This window comes from Passer montanus, unplaced genomic scaffold (genome assembly GCF_014805655.1).
Source record: "Passer montanus isolate IOZ18808 unplaced genomic scaffold, ASM1480565v1 scaffold10, whole genome shotgun sequence".
NCBI classification, from domain to species: domain Eukaryota; kingdom Metazoa; phylum Chordata; class Aves; order Passeriformes; family Passeridae; genus Passer; species Passer montanus.
The window spans coordinates 28,007,683-28,024,152 of record NW_024356505.1 but is presented as its reverse complement, the minus strand read 5'-3'; the positions used below and the strand labels follow the sequence as shown (position 1 = coordinate 28,024,152).

Here is a 16,470-nt window from a genome sequence, read left to right as displayed (position 1 = left end):
TATTTCGACAAGTCACACAGAAACATCAAAAGCACACCTTCAAGTCCTAGCCTCTGCACTACAGTGCGTGTCAGAATACCAGCACCATCAAAATGAACACTGTTTGACTCCCCAGCTGACCACTAACAGCTCTGCAACCTCCTGCAATTGCTTAACACTCAAATGCTTTCTGCAGTGGAATGAAGAAATTTTTAGTATTTTAGAGAGACACAGCAGTAGCCTGAGGAGTAAATCGCTCAAATCAGAGATTCATCCTTGTGTACTGCAGACTACACAAAGTAGATCATCCCACAACAAAGACAGAAGATGGAAGAAAACTAGGGAAGCATGATGAAAGTGACAGAGTCCCACCATAAAGCGACAAGCTGGAATGAGAGTAACTGATTGTCATGGAAAACAGGCGTGAAACTAGTGTGATTTAAAAAATGCACCAAAACCTAGGGGAAAGTTACTGAGGAACCATTTCATCCTGACTTGCACCACAAATTCAATGGGATAGTAAATGAAAGTCAAAATAACTGTTCCAGGGAAACATGCACGGTGTAACTGTGAAACTCACTATCAAAACTAGCGAGTAAGCAAGCTGAGGAGTTGGTTTTGTCTACATGCAGTTGTAGCTAGAAGTATAGAATAGCAAGGAGCTTCAGGCAAGGATGAAGAACCTCATAAGACCTAAAATAAAGACGCCACCAATTTGGAACCAGAGTAAAGCTTTCACAACAGACAGGTTACACCACAGCTTCCAGAGATTTCTTGCCTCTTTGTTTCTGAAGTACATGATGCCAGCCACAGCTGGGGAGAACCTTCTGGCCACATGGACTGCAGGTCTGAAATAGATCTAACCAGGTTTCTTGCAGTGATTTGACAGCTAGATGTCAAGGAAAGTCTCATACTACACAAGTCTCTCATATACCTCAGTGAGCCAGGATGGAAGTTCCTTAACCAGCTATTTCATCCCATCTAGTAAAAAATCCTTAACAGACTTTTAGGCCCACTTTTATGAAGTAAGGTACAAGAGAACATCTGTCTCTGCAGACTTCAGTCTAGAGGAACCTAATCCAATTAGTTACTAATTCTAGTAGACACCAAGAATGGAAATTGAAGTTTTGGGCTGATACAACAGAAATGGTAGCTGACCCCAAGGTTTCAAAATCACAATCAGATTTGGTAATTAGCATGGTGACTTTCCTCTTTCTTACCTACATGACATGGCTCTGTAACTGTCTTCTGCTTTAAAACTAGCTCATATTTTGAAAAGCATAGATCAAAAGCAATTAGACTGCTTCCAGCACTGTACTTACCTAGCATTGATAAGCACAGTATTTTCCAATAAAAACCTTGCACACAGTGATAATTCTGAAAGCTGTTTTTTGCTAATATTCACTATTCTTCTGGGAAATGTGGTGGGCCAATAACTGTAGGCTTATCTGCAGCTGAAGTTACACTGCATATTTATCTCAGGGAGGGTGTGACATACTATAACTCCATTCATGAGGGAATAAAAGTGACACACTAAAACACAAGTAGCTTCAGGAAGACTGTACAACTGCAAAGTATCCTTATTAGATAATAAATAAATGACATCTTTGGATTAACATTAAAGTGGCAGATAAATACAATCAAGAGAGTCCTATTCTGATGTTAACGTGGGTACTAGAGTTTATATTCTACTAATTCCAGAATCACCCACCCAGAAGTAAACACAAACATTGTTAGATAAAAGCACCCCAAACTCATAGATCCTACTCATGTTTCACATAAATTTTAACTATGTCATTTGTACAATTAAACCTGTTGAAAGCTTGTTCACTTTTTTGCCATTTTGGAAATACACAGTTATGTCACATGTTTTACAGGAACAAACCTGCAGTGAGGACTTGGAAGATTTTGGAAGAAGTCTCTATCAGTCCAAAAGTCCCAGATTTCATAGACCTGAAACTACACTGTTTCACTTAAATGACGGCAGCAGTTGTATTTGACACTTGTTTTGCAAAGATGATAATAATAATAATTTAAACACCACAGGAACTCCTATGCCATCTTTTTCTGTGATATTTGAGAACTCCATTTTCATAGAGAGTGACAGAGGGTTTGAGGAGGGTGGGAAGAGACAGACAGACAGACATTAACATATTAAATGTCTGTCTGTAAAGCACCACAGGATTCTCAGTGAGGCCATCCTGCAGATGCTGCTGCCTCACCAGCCCTCACCTCTGTGATGGATCCCCTCCATCCCCAGCCTTCCCCTCTCCCCTCCCAGTGTGTTTGCACTGCCCCAAACACTTTTTTTTAACACCCTTGTCAAGAGTGGTGTCTGGGAGAAGCAGCTGTGGGTCCTGTTCTGAGGGTGAGGCAGGATGGCAAGACTGCTGAATGGTCACTGAGGCTCATTTAAGTGAAGCTGAAAGGAGGAAGGGACTGCCAAAAAGCTTACTCACAGTATGTCAGGAAGAAGTTACTCAAGGCCAGAGGAGGGGGTTAGCAAAGGGCTCTTGTTCTGCAAGAGGACAGGAAGAACATTTAACCTATGGCTGAGGTAAAGACGTGTAGAGGGATATGGCATGCAGGCTGGGTGTGAGACTCCTCACTAAGATCCTCTCCCCAGTAACTCTCAGGCACACACACAGTCTGGATGCTGGGCTCCAGAAAATGTAATCCAAATATACTCGAGCAGCTGGGGAACTGTGAGTTAAAAGCACTTGATGAAAGGTGGGGAAAAAACCAACCTGGTGTAAAGCACATGCAAGGAGGAGAAAGCTTGGGAGCAATTTCTATGTACCAGAACTGCACTTTGTACCTTCCTGTCAGCTCCCAAAGGGGATTGTTTCTATGGGAATCAAAACAGTGCCACTTCTGTTCATTTTTATACAGTACCCTCACATCAGTCAATGTGCTTCAGTCTGGCTTGTGGTCTAAGAACATAATAGAAATACAGCTACAGTTTTGGTAATCATCTTTTTCTTTTGTCACAGAATTATTTACTGTAGAATGTACCAGTCTGGGGACCTTCTCCTCATGAGCCATACAAACAGGGCAAACTGCACAGAATAAAATGGTAGAAGACATATTTCCAGCCCCATGTCCTCACCCAGACTGGTAAAAGAAACAATTCCCTATTCTGTGCCAGATTAATGGCACACAGGAACAATATTTCCATTCTGCCAACATATCTTCTCCTGGAAAAGGCAGAACGCTGGATGGAAGTGTGTCCCCTGAGCTCATGAACCACCAGCTTACCCAGGCTCATCCATTTTCAGTTGTTAATGTGTTTACTTCAGCTCTGCTCAGGTATAAACAACTGGAGATACACACGTTATCAGAACCCAGTATCAGAACCTCCCCTTCCTTGCCACGATGGCAGGGCAGAATAGCAAGAGAGTAATGTAACCCTCAGTAGCAGAAATTTATAGTTTCCACATTCCTTCCCATAATCTGTAGCTTGTTGATGTTGGTGCAATGTTTTCCTTCCTGTTTTTTTTTTTCCTGTTACCCAACACTGCTGTCCAGAACTTAGATGACAACAAGAGCCTGTCTTGTACTTTAAACAATAGCCAGCAAAATAAAATAATGCAATTTTGATGTTTAGCTTCACAGTCTATGAAGTAGGCTGATCCCACATTAAGAGATTGTCTAACAAGCAGAAAAGAGTAGACAAGGAAGCCCACAGATGAGAGGAATGCATAGAGGGGTGTAAAATGAGGGGGAAAATCCTCCCCCTCCTCAATGCCCTATAGAATCAAGAGATGTTAAAAATGTGGAATAGTGAAAATAATAGCATAAACTTAGGAAGAGGAAAAAAGGAAAGAAAAGTTACAGTGCTAAATCTGAGTGCAGGAACGGATATGTTGGATAGTGAACAGCTCAGCTTTTCCAGCACTCACTTCTTCCCACGGTGAGCCACTAGGTAAGTACAAAATAAGCTGCAAAGGTCCATGACACAACTGTCTCCCCACACAAGTAACTTATTCCTATGACCCATCATTGGCAAAAGCTCTAATCACCATTTTCTTTCTTATAATCACGTGTTCTTACTACTGCCAGAAAAGGTTAAGGGATGGCACAAATGGTATGGGAAAGGAACACTGAAAAAGGAAAAGACACTAACATAAAATGCTCTCACAGTAAGAGTGAAGCAAATGGATGAATCTGTAAAAGTTTCATTGAATCCATCTGTTTATTTCACACAAAGTTCATATATTAAAATCAAATAAAGCAAGTAATGCTTTAATATGGATTTATAGATATTTCACCAAAGTACCTTGCTCAGTAACATAGTGAGTAGTAGAAAAATCAAATGAAGATTCTTTTACAAATCTCAGTTTTACTACTGACTGAAGTGTCAGGTACAAGGCCCACTGCCAACTTTTCACCCAGCAGATTTCCTTCTTTCAGTCTATACAATGCAGTGATTACATGCAGGTTTGAACAGCAGGTTTCAGATGAAGATCTGTGAGAAAAAGTGGAAGGCTGAAGTCCCCACAGACAGGACGTACTGGTATGGCAGTGGTTGCTTTGTCATAATCCAGAGAGCCCTGAACTGCACAAAGAAACAGTTAAGAGAAGAAAATGCACCAAAAGGAGAAGAACCTTGTGACATTTCCGTTGTTACCTTTCTCTAAGGTTTTCCGTGGGAAGGAAACGTCACTGCCTCCCTCTCTTTTTTCCCTCAGAAGTGGAGGAGGGATGGAACAGCAGTCATCTGGTCACAGCAACTCCATCACGACACAGGGGAGACAGAAGAGGCCAATCTAATGACAGATATGAAAGGCTTTGCTGGATTTCATGCAAGAACCTAGCCCCCATAGGACGGAACTGCAGTTAAGTTTATGAAGGATTCCTTCCTAGAACTGGCAGCCAAAACCACTGGGTCATTTTTATTTGCTCTCTCAAACATTAGGTCTGTCACCTTCCCCTCAGTCATGAGGATATGATATGGTCACCAAAGGACAAAACTAAGCACTAAACAAGTGTTTGTGAATGTTATCTGTGTTCATGTTTTTGGCATGTATTCTTGCTTGGTCAAAGCTGTCTCAGGTACTCATATCCTCCAAGGCACATGTACAGCAGATATTTCAAATACACTATTTCATCAAAATGCAGAGAGAAGAGGAATGCATATTTTACTGGAGAGGTGTTTTTGTGTGTGTTTTTGGTTTTGTTGTTTCTTTTTTTTTTTAATTTTTATTTTTAATTTGCAATCAGACAGAAAAACCACATCACCTTTCAAAAATATTTTTGGGCTGATAATCCTTATTTATGAGCTTCATTGAAATCCCCATAGCAAGTGAGGGAATATGACTTCCAGCACTGTTAGAAAATACTAGAAAAATCTTCAAAAGTACATCAAAATCTTGCTCTGATGCAGAAGTAAAGAAATCATGTGTCTGCAGTCTGGGTTACCTGAAAATGCAGCAAGTACCAAAATGGATCAACTAAGGCCACCAAGGAGCATGTTTTCATTGCTGCCAACATAGACTTGATGCCAACAGTTTAAATGACCATTCTGCTGAGCCTTTTAACTTTTCTGCTGAGTTTCCTTTGAGGCAGACACATCGTTTTGCCTAAAACTGGGGACTCCAAAGGTAATTTGCAATTTTTATTAGCAAAAGCATCCAGTGAGTGCCTATATGATTGGTTTTGGCTCCTAGTGATTTTCTCTATTCTTGATGGACCAGCAATGCTCCTAAAAGCAGATTTGCTCCTCTTCCATCCCTGCTCTCCTTGACAAATGTAGGTACAATGACAAGATTTTCACCAAAATATTTACTTTATCAGTTGGATTGTCTGAGGACAACTGAGGACTTTCCGTTGGTAGTGGCATCAACCATGCAGGGGCTGCTCATCACTGATAGCAGACCCAGACAGTTTTATCCTTTAATACTGATGTCACATGGCACACTTTTACATCCGTGGCTTTAGATGACAAGGAAATACAGAGTGAAAGTAAAAATGGAAACGCACTGAGATGTATCCGGTGCAAAACTTCTGTCAGATGTAACTTTGTTTGAATTTCTACACAGAGAAGCAGAGAAAAATTCATTTGTATATACACTGAAGGTCATCCTTCTTCTAGGAATCATAATGCATCTACTCCCCAAAATACTCCTAATACTTCTAATGGCTTTAGCCCTTATTTATTTGAGTCTAAATTCATAGCATGCTGAATCAATGAACAAGAAGAAACATAGCTGTGTGCAGGCTGGAGTAGCTCCTGGCAGCAAAAATTATGAGAGCAATTAGCCAGACACAAATCTGAAAGGTCACTTTGTTGGAAGAAAGTCTTTTAAATTAATGACAGGTCTAAAATTTTTGAACTATCATTACCAAACTAGTTTGTGAATTCCCACAGTGAAATTTTAAGTCAGATTAAAGTCATCTGTGCTTCTTTTTCATTCAAAACCCAGAAGCAATACAATAAATTGAAACTGAGGGGTGTGAGGAACATGAACTCATATATGCTGCTGCAGTTGCTCAAAAGTCTCCTATAGAAACTTGAGAAGAACACAGCACCCAGTTTCTTTCACAGTACAACACACATCTTCTACACTGGTAGCTCTGCTGGTAATATCTAGGGTAGCTATAGATCAATAGGCTGGACAATGAGGAAATGCCTCAACTGCCTGTTTTTCCAAGAGCCATGGAACACTCCTAATCATGGAAAGACATATGATAGCATTTCAATGATATCTGCATCTGACATGGTTGTCCTAAGCTCTTTTTAGACAATGAATGGAAAGGAAGGCAATTTTATAGAGCATGATTCATGGCTGCTGCCTAAAACTGAGGCACCAAAGCAAGGTTTAGCAGCATCTATCTCTCTGTGTAAGAGACTGTAAAGGTGACTCAGAACCTCATGTAACTCAGATGCTCATGTCTACAGCTGGATGAGGAGAGTTGTTACTATAGGACATGAGACAGCACGACGCAGACACATTGTTGTTCTTAAGGCAGGAAAAAGGGAAGTTTATTTTCTGATTCTAACATTTATAGGTTTCTAAAGGTGACAGTGGATGGGAGAGTGAAAGTGCCACCTCTCGAATGACACTGGACAAACTAACAGTCTATCAAACTTCTCTTCTTCTATAAAAGAATGCAAAACAATAAGTTGTTTACAGAAAGTGTGTGAGAAAGTTTGTTACAAAAATGCAAACATCAGAAGGCTTAGAAAATCTTAAAAAATCAGGGCAACAGATAGTCGTGCCTCAAAAGCCCAAGAAGTGCTTTGGAAGGTCTGCATGGATGCACGTTACCACTGTCACTAGAGACCTTCCAAAGGAAGGCTAAAGCTTCCATATTGCTGCAGGCAAATAAGAGGTCCCAGATCAGCACCTGACCATGGGAAGTCGTCATCAGAACAGATCAGACCAATCTACAACAAAAAAATCAAGATATACTGCAACCAAAGATGGAAAAAATAGTCTGTGAGAAAGAAAAACCCATGTAGTTTGCAAAGAGAGCAGGAAAGAATAAGGGCCTTGATGTTCTAATGATATACAGGAAAACCAAATTCTTCTACATTCCTGTAAAGCAGCCTCTGAAACAGAAGCATGCTTTTAAGAAAATCCATGCTCCCAGATCATCTTATCAATAGTCAGATGTTCATGAATCTGCAAGGAAGTCAGATCCTCTCTTGAACAAGGCAACCCCTTCTCTCATCTGCAGCAGTACTACAGACTGGTCCTTCTCTCACACATTTTCCAGGGCCAAAGAGATGCAATAGCTGATCCCTCCATCCACAAGTCCTAGCTCTCTCTTCATTACTTAGGGCAGAGCAAGAGAAAGAAAGCTTTCTGCCTCTCCTTCCTCTTACTGCTTTAAGACATTTCTTCTAACAGGAAAGGTGAAACACAGCAAAAGCAAAATCTTAATGGGCTGGGTACATCTTTTTACCTGTAAGAAATCTTGGGGCTCAGTACTGAGCTCAGTTAAATTGTTACAACATCCAACAGGCCGATCTGCTCATACTGTTGCCTCTTTTGTGCAAATTGTTACCCTAACAAAGGTGTTAGTCTCTTAATAAATTACAAAAAAGATCAGGGTTACACCTGATTTACAGGTACACGAGTTATGGTGCACGATCTACTAGGCACTGCACCAATATATTGACTTTTGATCTGTAAAAAAATCAAACTTTGCTGTAATAAACACACTTGATAACAAAATTAACCAGCGCTTCAAAAGCATCATACCCTGCTTGAAGATACAACACACCGATAATCACAGATTCTAGCATGAACAATTAAAACACAATTTACTCAATAATTACATTGAAGCATTAGTCATTATGCCTCCAAACACCAGAACAGTCTGCAATACCCGCAGGAAGTATTTTTAAAAGAAAGAGAAGACACAGGGAATGATTAAATGTTCCCTTCAGAGATAGTACATTTTCCCAGTTGTGTTCTCAGATGGATCAGAATTTTCTGAGAATAAAACAAGGACACTCAGTTATTTGTAATACTACATTGATTCAACCTCCCAAAGACATTTGAATGCCATATTTCAAACCAAATTATTTCAATTTTTAAGCAATGCTTGCACAAATCATTAAGTACAATTAAATGTAGTAGTCTCCTTAGAAAGTTCACCAGGGAAAACAGAACCGAAGATGTTCAGCAAAAACTTAAACATTCTGTTTTAGACGTCAAGTTTTAACCAAAATTCATACTGTTTACAAAGTTACCAGAAAAAAATACTGTAGATTTAGTGGGGACACATGATTAGGAGACTGCACAGGTGGAGCAGGTCACTAGTACAGCTCCCTGGAGCACCGGGGCTCACCAATTTGTCTCTAATGACACAGATGGACTACATCCAGCAGCAAGGTAATTGATTAATGGTAAAATCAACAAATTTCATGCGTGAAATAAGATGGATGCAGATTTAGAAGAGATGAGAAAGCACACATGTCATGTAATTCATAATTTCAAAGAGGAAAAATTACTGCCAAAGTTCTGAAACTGGAGTTCTGAGAGGGAGAGACAAACTGGCGCCAAATTATTCACAGAGTCATCTCAGGCAGGAAGTGAAAAGTTTAAAATTCAAAAAGCTAAGCTGCTAGTTTAGTGGAACCCTGCTTATTTTGTTTGTGGGCTGTATTACTGCAACAAATTTTTAATAACAGTTAAGACAGGCTGGATCATATGCTGCTAAGAGACATTACCGGATACATCTTCCCAGTGTGATAATGAATGGAATTAATAACTTCTCTTTTTGGTACATATTAAAAAACCACCCTAAGCTTGTGGAGATTGCATTTCAATTACTTCTCCGTGGTATTCAGCTGAGGGCATCATGCGGGATGGATGCTCTCTGAATCAGGGGACACTTCAGAGTTTTTTCCCACAGCACGTGGCTGAACCCCACCAGCAGCAGAGACGTGTAAACTGTGTTCCTCAGAAGTCTGCACTGGTTCTTTGGCCACATCAGCACACCTTCCACACGCTTAGTTTAAGACTGATTAGCGCATTTACACTGTGTCCGCTTGGTCCGCAGTTCTCTCCCGCTCCCCTTCCCTTTCCCAACGCTGACCCTGAATCGGGGCACCGCGCGTCCCTCGGGACCCCCACCGGCCTCAGGGCAGCTGTGGCACCCCTCGCTTTGCAGTGATCAACCCCCTGCTCACTTCCCCAGGGAGGGGGCACAGGGAAGGTCTGACCCAGCTTAACCCCGCTGAGGGGAACAACCGGCACCGGGAGCCAGCACGGGAGCAGCGCGGAGCCGCCCGCTCCCGCCTCAGCCCGCCGAGGGCACGGGGGGTCCCTGTCCCAGGGGAGCCCGGGGTGAGGGAAAGCGTCCCCTCTGCGGCGGCCGCGCTGCCCGGAGCGGGGTTTGCTCCTGCGGGCCCCTCTGCGGCGACCGCGCTGCCCGGAGCGGGGTTTGCTCCTGCGGGTCCCTCCCTGCCCGCTTTACCTTGGCGGGCGGACGGGCGGGCTCCGGAGGCTGCGAGGAGGCGCGAAGCGATTCTGCGGGGCTCAGCTCGGCTCGGCTTGGCTCAGCTCGGCCGTCCGGAGGGAAGTGGGAGCCCCGCCGTGCTCGCAGCGCCGCACTCCGCCCCCGGGCCTGTAGGAGACGGCGAACGCTGCCCTGCCCGCGTCCCCCGGGCAAACCCCGGCCGGACCGAGCAGCCCAGCCCAGCCCGGCCCGATCCGGCCCGTAGGGGACGCAAGAAGTTTAACACATAAACAGCTTTATCTAATCTCACTTGAGGTGACTCCTGTTGCATTTCTTTTTTTTGTTTTTGAACTTGACGTTTAAGAACACTGTGAGTTTTTTCTATAATTGTTTGGTTCGTGGGGACATGTGGAATACTTGTTGAATGTTTAATGTTTTAAGTACGAAAGAATGCTTGTATTTTTTGTGAAACATATGTTGGGTCATTGTTTGTTTTTATGTGACATGGAATACCTAGAACAGAAAAAGCATGATAAAAATGACGAATAGCATCATGAGTTTTTTCTTCTGTGAATGTTGAAGCAATTATTGTGTGAGAAAAGGTATCAACTGTAACATGAATATACTTAAAGTGACTAAATTTTGGTATTTTTGTAATATTCGTTTGTTATTTTTTTAAAGCGGAAAGACTTCTAGGGTTGGTACTATAATATTGAGTGACATGAGTCATGTGACAGTCAGGACAAGAAGAAAGAATTGATTTTGCTTTACTAGGAGATAATTTAAATTGCTGCTGTAAAGTTCGAGTACTTTGATGAAAAAATTGATGAGACAAAATTGTTTGTTGCAACACATTAGGTATGGTTTTGATTGTAGCACTAGTTACTAGAGAATTTACATAGGTATTGTTTTTAACAAAAAATTTTGGTAACGATGTGTGGTTGCGAACATGTATGATAAAGTAAGGATGTTTTCGAGCACTAATGACTGTTCATAACTTTATTAACATGGTAAACAATGTTTTTTTTTGGATATTATACAACACTGTTTGATTTAACTGTTTAACTAAATTGGTAACATAGATAGAATCAGTGACTATATTTAGAGAATTAGGAAATAAAGTGAAAGCTAAAAGAACAGCACAGAGTTTAACTAATTGAGGAGATCTTTGTTGAATCATTGTTTTATATTTTTAGTGGTTATCTTTTTTTTAAGTTACAGTTGCTTTTCCGGTTTTTCCGGATCTATCCGTAAAAACCGTTACACTTTTCACTGGAACAGGAGAACAAATTTGTTTTTTTTTAAAAGGAATTTTTTTGGTTAGTTTGAAAATTGGATGAGAAGGTAAATGATATTTTATTTGGTTTGTAAAACAAGACAAGGTAGACTGCAATTCATGATTATTTTGAAAGTACTATTCAAAATACCACTGTTGCACAGGTATTACAATGGTTACAGGGTCGTGTTTCAAAATTTCATGACAACGTTTGCGGTTTTTGATGATAATATTTGCAAAAAGCTTATAAAGTTTTGGAGTTGTTTTTTGAGATTTGAAAGACAAAAATATCTACTTTAAAATATGCAGTTGATCTTTTTAATTATCACTCTATTGACACAGTATTCTACATGGTATTTTATGGTTTTTTAAAATAAACAATTGGACACTAACAGAGGTATTTATTGATTACACGTATTAATTGTATTACTTCAGAGGAATTAATACCATACTGAGTCACTTTTGACTGGAGGTCTTGTACAACTCTCCAGGCAAAGACATGATGACTGTCATCTTGCTTTGTTTTAGGAGTTGCTTTAAAAACTGGAAAAGCCATAGGGTTAGTACAGGTAGTAATTGTATCAGCATTTTTTTCTTGAGGTACTTTTGGAGGACTTAATCTTTCTATTATGTTTCAATTATTTTCTTCAACTGCTTTTTTTCTAACAAATTTCTAAAACTCTTGAGGATGTTGAGGAAGCACAGTTACTTGACATGGAGGTAAAGTCTATGGGGTAGTAGGGTTAAAGTTATTAAAAGGTAAACTGACAACAGTTCTTTGTTTTAACTCAGGTGTTACTGCGGGTGACTTGTTACTTGATTCGCTGTCACTGCTAGGTAACGGAGGATACGACTTTGTAGATTGTTTATGTAGTTGAAAGCGGAGCGGGGGGGCAGATGGTTGGATTAGAGCAGAGGGAAGCGGGGGGGCAGATGGCTGGGTTTCTCTCTCTGCTAAAGACAGTTCAGTTAGCTGGCGTAGCGGTGTATCGTATACAGGTACTATCGTGAGCTGTTGCGCAGGTGTGAGATACAGAGGTTTAGGAGTTTGATAAGGAGATGCTACAGCAGTTTGCTTAGAAGTTTTGGTAGTTTTTTCAGAAGCTTTGGTAGCTTTCCTAGAAGTTTTGGTAGCTTTTTCAGAAGCTTTGGCATCCAGCCTAGAAGCTCTGGCAGCTTTCCCGGAAGCTTTGGCAGCTGGCTTAGAAACTCTGGCAGCTTTCTCGGAAGCCTTGGTAGTTTGCCTGGTAACTTCCACAGCACTTGCACCTTTTTTAAGGACAGTTTCAGCAAGTTCCCCATCAGAGGTCTTGTCTGCTTCATTCCTCTTGTCAGTTTCTATTATTGACTTCGATTCTTCGTCTACATTTTGCTCTGCTTGTTTCTGCTCTGTTTTCCATTGTTTCAATGCTTCAAAGAGCGATCTTTAGATAACAGCTAAATCGACAACACTTTTATCTTTTGTTTGGATAACTTCTTACAGTCTGTCTTCGACTTTTTTCCATGCCTTAACACTAAATGTTCTACCAGGGTTTGTGTTAAAACCTTGTGATTTAGTCCACAGCAATAAACTTTGAAGGGTATAGTCTGAAGTAAAGATTCCCTTATTTTTTAACAAAACTTTCCATGTAGTCAAAACACTTTTTTTCTTTTTAGATAAATTATTTTTTATTATTGCTAGTTGGTGGCTTACTTAATTTCAGGTGTCTTGATAGGAGAAAATCAGGTTCGGATCTCTTTGTGGCTTTCACTGGTTACTTTTAGTTACACTAACGCCGCCTCCCCCACTATGTTTCAGTGGGTCACGGTTGTTAATTGCTAGGATCCCGAGTATTTCGTTAAGGATCTTGTATCACGTCGGGGTCACCAAATGTCGTTGTCGAGGTGGTCACGACACAAAGCAGGGACCACAAGCAGTTTCAGATGGCAACAGTTTATTATTGAACATGGTTGACCTTTTATACACTTTTTAATTGTTTATGCTTCTTCTACTCTAACTATTGGATACAATAAATCAACATAACACCATTGGTGAAAAGTTACAGTGACTTAACTAACTTTCTAAATATACTTCGTGCAGCTGTGAAGTTCTTATCTTTCTTCAGTCCCTCAATTCTCTTGGTCTCCTTGGTTACAGCCTTGGAGAGAAGTCCTTATCAGCTTCTTCTTTCTTCTCAGCTTCTTCTTGCTCCTTTAGCTAACAGGCCTGCTGTTAGCCCCTTCCACTATTGTCTTTGCTGACTTTATTTGCAAATAATTTTGATTTTTGGTATCATTATGGTGCCAAAGAAAGATGTAATTTCAAAAGAAATTACATTGGCAATTTTTTAAAAATTTATCCCAAAGTAAATTTTTAAATAAGCACTTAGCACTGAACACTCTGCATGTATTAAGGATTTATATTGGATGGTGCATTTTGTTGTCAGAAAGTATATTTTCAGTCCTACCAGTAACATGGTCACACCCTGATAACACTATTGGTTTCACACTTATTTTGCTGTTTTGGTATTTAACAACATAAACAAAATATCTGTTAAGATCATGTAGGAAACATCTATTCTGCTTGGACAAAGTAGCCTTTGTTTGCTCTGTCTCCAGATTTGTTCCTGTCCTCTCCAAGTATCCCGGAAAAGGCTGAGAGAGCTAAATGGCAGTATTTGCATATATTTGCAATATATTTGCATATATTTTGCAGCTCTCCAAAGCTCACCTGGCATTGCCTATAAGAGGAACAGTGGAGATAAGAACAGCACACATCTAGAAAGCAAAGGAAAATAACAGAAATCCCAGATAATCTTGAGTGCTATCTACGAAGTTTTTGGTCTGTGTTCAGAAGCATGACAATTGTGCTCCAGTGGGATGGGTGGAGGTCATCACATATTCATAAGGAAGAAATGTGGTGAGGGAAATGCTATAGCAGATACAGACTTGATTAACAGTGTGTGTTCTGATGTTAGAGAGAAACAAATTCGTGAGAAGAGGAGGTGAAAATAAGTAACTTCCTAATTTGTTTTCTGTCAGATGAAATGAATGTGCAGCGGAATCATTCCCCTGAATTCCAGCCCTACATTCTGCCTGCTCTCCTCCAGAAGCTTTTCATTTTCTAATGGGAAGAGGAGACATGCACTCCACCCAGGTTACAGCTGGGCGTTTCTCAGCAGTTGTGTGACTCAAGATCTAATCCTTGCAGTTAGAAATGTTGTTTTCCTTCTATTATCTTGGCTGAGTAGATCACTGGGTAGATATGCTGTCATTATACACCCATTTCTGAGGAAGAAAGAAGAGAGCTTTCTTAACCTCTCCAGTCTTTTTGGATTGCATGTCCTAGTAATGTTTCTATAAAGCCGCAGATAATTCAGAATTAAAGCAGAGTATCTGTTTTTGAAAGGGAACAAATAGATATATTTCTAGTGTTGGGAAACCAGCATTTCATTGGAAAAAACCCCAACATTTTGCCAAAAATGTGCTCCCTTATATTTTATTGAGATCACTTTATACACTGATAATAATCACCTGACTTTATGGAGACTGACCTTAATTTTCTCTACAGGGTAAATGAGCACTACATTAAGATCTTACCTGCCCAGAGTAATGCAGGCCATACTGCTCAGTGTTATAAATGGACAGGGTGCAGGTATGTGCTCCTGTCCAAGATTAAAAAAGAGAAAATCAGTGCAATTAATTAGAACTTTTGTCAAAGCAAAACGTAGAGAATGCAATTGCAGTTGAAAGGGTTGCTTGTTTTGGGGTTATTCAAACAAGATAACTTTCAGGTGGGAGAATGGAAGTTTTGATCATAGAGGACGAATGCATAGATACAAGCTACAAAACAGGATTAAAAATATGTGTTTAAGGCAAGTGATATCTAAAGGCTGGAGTATCCTCTTTTCAAGTAGCACCATGCAGATACTGAAAATCTTTGGTACAATGACTGGATGATCCTCTAGGGTACATCAGATAAGTTCTTTCATCAAGACACTTATTTTCCAGAAAGCTTTAAGAGATTGCAAGTAGTGAGAAGTGACTCACATCACCACAGCAGACTGTAATGTCAGAGCATTCTGGAAAAATGTTTGGCATCTTCTTAAAAGGCCAAAAGTAAAAAGTATATGTATAAGGAAGTAGCAATGACAGGTTTCATGTTCTTCCAATATGTATTAATTCTTTTTAAGGGTGGGTTTAAAAAAATTAATTTGTTATTGTGCAATACAACAGAAGACCTGTAAACCCTAAAACTTCCTTATAAGAAAGATGGAAAGCTCTCATTTAAGAGCTTATATTGAAGACATTTCCAAAAGCAACATTTAAAAACTCACATTAAATCAAACTGAACTATGACTGCATTGTATACAGAAGCTAATTAACAAGAACATATAAAGTTCTTTAAAATTATAGCAAATTAAGAAGCTGAAACACAGTGTGCTAAAGAGAACCATGACCCTTTTGCCCATCTTATTTTCCATGAACATATAAAGTTCTTTAAAATTATAGCAAATTAAGAAGCTGAAACACTGTGCTAAAGAGAATCATGACCCTTTTGCCCATCTTCTCTTCAACACTTTTGAAGGCATCTTTCAGCAAATCAGAACTAAAATATAGAATTATTTCTCCACTACTCCTAAGAGGAAAGCATTGGTTCTTACAGTGGAAAACCAAATGCAAAACACCAGTATCTTAACCTGGATGAAAAGCTGAAGAAGATGTTTTAATATGAAAATGTTAGGAGTGAAGCTGGCAAACTCACACTTTTAACTCCAGGAAATTAGAAGTACTTCTGAAAAGTCTAGGATCAAAGCTTAGTTACTAGAATTCTATCCACTATCATAATTTTAAGATGTATTTCCATTTTTTTTTTCCTTCTGTGTATGATAGGGCCTTGAGTTAGTCAATGGCTTCCATTTTTGCATGTAGAACATGTTTAGGAAACTATGATAGGGCCTTGAGTTAGTCAATGGCTTCCATGTTCAGGAAATTATTTAGATATCCAGGATTTACAGGATTTGCTAAAATTTCTCTAAGGTCTTGATTAATAAGTCAGAAATGCCTGAGGGAAACTTTTTCACTGGACTCAATGAGTTTTAGATCAGAGTCTAAGTTTTCCTGCTCTCACATATAAAAATCATTGTGTACATCCATATTTCTTCTAACTGTTCATACATAGCAGATATCTATATATATTCCTTTCTGTTCCTTGTAGACATCTGTTCAAGTCAGCCCCCTTCTTCACTGTGAGAGCTGAGTATATAACATAAATTGCAGCTGAGACAGGAAAAGCCTGACTAACACATCTCATTTATTAC

General features: G+C 39.9%; 1 protein-coding gene across 1 annotated transcript in view; it reads right to left on the bottom strand.

Annotated features, from left to right (window-relative positions):
• The window catches only part of LOC120502552 (amyloid beta precursor protein binding family B member 1 interacting protein), a 66,225-nt gene extending 56,096 nt beyond the window's left edge, over positions 1-10,129 (bottom strand). The window contains exon 1 of the mRNA XM_039710075.1: positions 9,913-10,129. The gene's annotated coding sequence lies outside the window, so the exon portion shown is untranslated. The remainder of the gene's footprint in view (positions 1-9,912) is intronic.
• Positions 10,130-16,470: the final 6,341 nt, after the last annotated feature.